Source organism: Oncorhynchus tshawytscha, unplaced genomic scaffold (assembly GCF_018296145.1).
Source record: "Oncorhynchus tshawytscha isolate Ot180627B unplaced genomic scaffold, Otsh_v2.0 Un_contig_976_pilon_pilon, whole genome shotgun sequence".
Classification (NCBI taxonomy): Eukaryota; Metazoa; Chordata; class Actinopteri; order Salmoniformes; family Salmonidae; genus Oncorhynchus; species Oncorhynchus tshawytscha.
Window position 1 is genome coordinate 147,971 of NW_024609437.1, and position 5,513 is coordinate 153,483.

The window sequence follows — 5,513 nt, forward strand, 5'->3', positions numbered from 1 at the left end:
CGATATTAGGCTTTCCCATGGATCTGAACGCTCTGCTGGTGTCACTACAATGAAAAATACCTTTGGTGGTAATATTCTACACTCTGTAACCCCTTTGGTGGTAATATTCTACACTCTGTAACCCCTTTGGTGGTAATATTCTACCTCTGTGACCCCTTTGGTGGTAATATTCTACACTCTGTGACCCCTTTGGTGGTAATATTCTACACTCTGTGTAATATTCTACACTCTGTGACCCCTTTGGTGGTAATATTCTACACTGGTCTGTGTAATATTCTACACTCTGTGACCCCTTTGGTGGTAATATTCTTCTATTCTACACTCTGTGACCCCTTTGGTGGTAATATTCTACACTCTGTGACCCCTTTGGTGGTAATATTTACACTCTGTGACCCCTACACTCTGTGACCCCTTTGGTGGTAATATTCTACACTCTGTGACCCCTTTGGTGGTAATATTCTACACTCTGTGACCCCTTTGGTGGTAATATTCTACACTCTGTGACCCCTTTGGTGGTAATATTCTACACTCTGTGACCCCTTTGGTGGTAATATTCTACACTCGGACTGTGACCCCTTTGGTCACTTTATTTGTCTTGTAATCAGTTACAATGATATTACACTCATTACTGTAAACTTCTATGGGTACAACACCAAACATGAGAATGATGAGTTGCTTGAATCTATAAAGAAACATATATTTCATTGGTTATCTAAATGTATCTATTATCTAGTATCTACGTTTCCCAATTCGTTATTATTGATAGGAGGGGACTTTAACATCACTATAGATAATTCAACTGATAGATGCCCCCCAGTTATCCCAACCAATCAGAATTTGGGTTTAATACTTTTTATGGAGACGTTTGATCTTACTGATATATGGAGAGAGAGGTTTCCAACAAAACAGGTTCCAGACAATCCAGAATAGATTTGGGGTTTATATCCAAATGTATTGATAGTGAGGGAGCTCTTTAAATTTGAGATATTGCTAAAACCAGAAGAGCTGAGGAGGAAAAGGTGATCGTTAAGGTAACTTCCCTTTCTCAGAGGTCCCCAGCCAGCCTCTTGGATCATTAAGGTAACTTCCCTTTCTCAGAGGTCCCCAGCCAGCCTCTCGGGGGAGGAGAAGATGGAACTGATGGAGTTACAAAATCAACTGGATAATAGAGGGAGATTAAAATCAACTGGATAATAGAGATGGAGATTAAATCAACTGGATAATAGAGATGGATTAAAATGAACTGGATAATAGAGGGAGATTAAATAAACTGGATAATAGAGATGGATTAAATCAACTGGATAATAGAGATGGATTAAATCAACTGGATAATAGAGGGAGATTACAATCAACTGGATAATAGAGGGAGATTAAATCAACTGGATAATAGAGGAAGATTAAATCAACTGGATAATAGAGATGGATTAAAATCAACTGGATAATAGAGGGAGATTAAAATCAGCTGGATAATAGAGATGGATTCAAATCAACTGGATAATAGAGATGGATTAAATCAACTGGATAATAGAGATGGATTAAATCAACTGGATGATAGAGATGGATAAATCAACTGGATAATAGAGATGGAGATTAAATCTGGATTAAAATCAACTGGATAATAGAGATGGATTAAATCAACTGGATGATTAAAATAGAGGGAGATAATAGAGGAGATTAAATCAACTGGATAATAGAGATGGATTAAAATCAACTGGATAATAGAGATGGATTAAATCAACTGGATAATAGAGATTAAATCAACTGGATAATAGAGATGGATTAAATCAACTGGATGATAGAGGGAGATAATAGAGGGAGATTAAATCAACTGGATAATAGAGATGGATTAAAATCAACTGGATAATAGAGATGGATTAAATCAACTGGATGATAGAGGGAGATTAAATCAACTGGATAATAGATATGGATTAAAATCAACTGGATAATAGAGATGGATTAAATCAACTGGATAATAGAGATGGATTAAATCAACTGGATAATAGAGATGGAGATTAAATCAACTGGATAATAGAGGGAGATTAAAATCAACTGGATAATAGATATGGATTCAAATCAACTGGATAATAGAGGGAGATTAAATCAACTGGATAATAGAGGGAGATTAAAATCAACTGGATAATAGAGATGGATTCAAATCAACTGGATAATAGAGATGGATTAAAATCAACTGGATAATAGAGATGGATTAACATCAACTGGATAATAGAGATGGATTAAATCAACTGGATAATAGAGATGGATTAAATCAACTGGATGATAGAGGGAGATAATAGAGGGAGATTAAATCAAATGGATAATAGAGATGGATTAAATCAACTGGATAATAGAGATGGAGATTAAATCAACTGGATAATAGAGGGAGATTAAAATCAACTGGATAATAGAGATGGATTAAATCAACTGGATAATAGAGGGAGATAATAGAGGGAGATTAAAATCACCTGGATAATAGAGGGAGATAATAGAGGGAGATGAAATCAACTGGATAATAGAGATGGATTAAATCAACTGGATAATAGAGGGAGATTAAATCAACTGGATAATAGAGATGGATTAAAATCAACTGGATCATAGAGGGAGATTAAATCAACTGGATTATAGAGGGAGATAATAGAGGGAGATTAAAATCATCCGGATAATAGAGGGAGATAATAGAGGGAGATTAAAATCAACTGGATAATAGAGATGGATTAAATCAACTGGATAATAGAGGGAGATAATAGAGGGAGATTAAAATCACCTGGATAATAGAGGGAGATAATAGAGGGAGATTAAATCAACTGGATAATAGAGATGGATTAAATCAACTGGATAATAGAGGGAGATTAAATCAACTGGATAATAGAGATGGATTAAAATCAACTGGATCATAGAGGGAGATTAAATCAACTGGATTATAGAGGGAGATAATAGAGGGAGATTAAAATCATCCGGATAATAGAGGGAGATAATAGAGGGAGATTAAATCAACTGGATAATAGAGATGGATTAAAATCAACTGGATAATAGAGATGGATTAACATCAACTGGATAATAGAGATGGATTAAATCAACTGGATAATAGAGATGGATTAAATCAACTGGATGATAGAGGCAGATAATAGAGGGAGATTAAATCAAATGGATAATAGAGATGGATTAAATCAACTGGATAATAGAGATGGAGATTAAATCAACTGGATAATAGAGGGAGATTAAAATCACCTGGATAATAGAGGGAGATAATAGAGGGAGATTAAATCAACTGGATAATAGAGATGGATTAAATCAACTGGATAATAGAGGGAGATTAAATCAACTGGATAATAGAGATGGATTAAAATCAACTGGATCATAGAGGGAGATTAAAATCAACTGGATAATAGAGATGGAGATTAAATCAACTGGATGATAGAGGGAGATAATAGATGGAGATTAAAATCATCTGGATAATAGAGGGAGATAATAGAGGGAGATTAAATCAACTGGATAATAGAGATGGATTAAATCAACTGGATAATAGAGGGAGATTAAATCAACTGGATAATAGAGATGGATTAAAATCAACTGGATAATAGAGATGGATTAACATCAACTGGATAATAGAGATGGATTAAATCAACTGGATGATAGAGGGAGATAATAGAGGGAGATTAAATCAAATGGATAATAGATATGGATTAAAATCAACTGGATAATAGAGATGGATTAAATCAACTGGATAATAGAGGGAGATAATAGAGGGAGATTAAATCAAGATGGATTAAATCAACTGGATAAATCAACAGAGGAGATTAAATCAACTGGATAATAGAGATGGATTAAAATCAACTGGATAATAGAGGGAGATTAAATCAACTGGATAATAGAGATGGATTAAATCAACTGGATAATAGAGATGATTAAATCAACTGGATAGAGATGGATTAAAATCAACTGATGATAGAGGCAGATAAGAGGGAGATTAAATCAAATGGATAATAGAGATGAGATTAAATCAACTGGATAATAGAGATGGAGATTAAATCTGGATAATAGAACTGGGAGATTAAAATCACTGGATAATAGAGATGGAGATTAGAGGAGATTAAATCAACTGGATAATAGAGATGAGATTAAATCAACTGGATAATAGAGGGAGATTAAATCAACTGGATAATAGAGATGGATTAAAATCAACTGGATAATAGAGATGGAGATTAAAATCAACTGGATAATAGAGATGGAGATTAAATCAACTGGATAATAGAGGGATAATAGATGGATTAAATCAAGATAATTAAAATCATCTGGATAATAGAGGGAGATAATAGAGGATTAAATCAACTGGATAATAGAGATGGATTAAATCAACTGGATAATAGAGATGGATTAAATCAACTGGATAATAGAGATGGATTAAAATCAACTGGATAATAGAGATGGATTAAATCAGAGATGGAAATAATGGAGATGGACTGGATTAAATCAACTGGATAAATCAACTGGATAATAGAGGGAGATTAAAATCAACTGGATAATAGAGATGGATTAAAGATTAAATCAAGATGGATTAAAATCAACTGGATAATAGAGGGGAGATAATCAGAGGGAGATTAGAAATCAACTGGATTAATAGAGGGAGATTAAATCAACTGGATAATAGAGGGATTAAATCAACTGGATAATAGAGATGGATTAAATCAACTGGAGATGGAGGGAGATTAAATCAACTGGATAATAGAGATGGATTAAATCAACTGGATAATAGAGGGAGATTAAATCAACTGGATAATAGAGAGATGGATTAAAATCAACTGGATAATAGAGGGAGATTAAATCAACTGGATAATAAATCAACTGGATAATAGAGATCAACTGGATAATAGAGATAATTAAATCAACTGGATAATAGATGGATTAAATCAACTGGATAAGAAAATCAACTGGATAATAGAGAGATGGATAATAGAGATGATTAACATCAACTGGATAATAGAGATATTAAATCAACTGAGATTAAATCAAATGGATAATAGATGATTAAAATCAACTGGATAATAGAGATGGATTAACATCAACTGGATAATAGAGATGGATTAACATCAACTGGATAATAGAGATGGATTAACATCAACTGGATTAGTAGAGATCGGTTAAAATCAACTGGATAATAGAGATGGATTAAAATGAACTGGAAAAGATTGTGTGACACCTTCATATTATGGTATTCCAGTAAAAGAAGAACTTACATATTTAGGCATAACCATTACAAAGGATCAGAAGTCTAGAGGCTTACTAAATTTTAACCCTCTCATTAAAAAAACCCAGTAGAAACTAAATCAATGGCTACAGAGGGACTTATCTTTAAAAGGTAGAGTCCTAATAACCAAGGCTATCTCTAGACTAACATATGCCCCCCTCTATCTTTATATCTTGATGGTAAAATAAGCAAGGAGATAGATCAGATGCTTTTCAACTGTCTGTGGAGAAACCCGTTACATTATAGGAAAACTGTTGTAATGAACACTTAT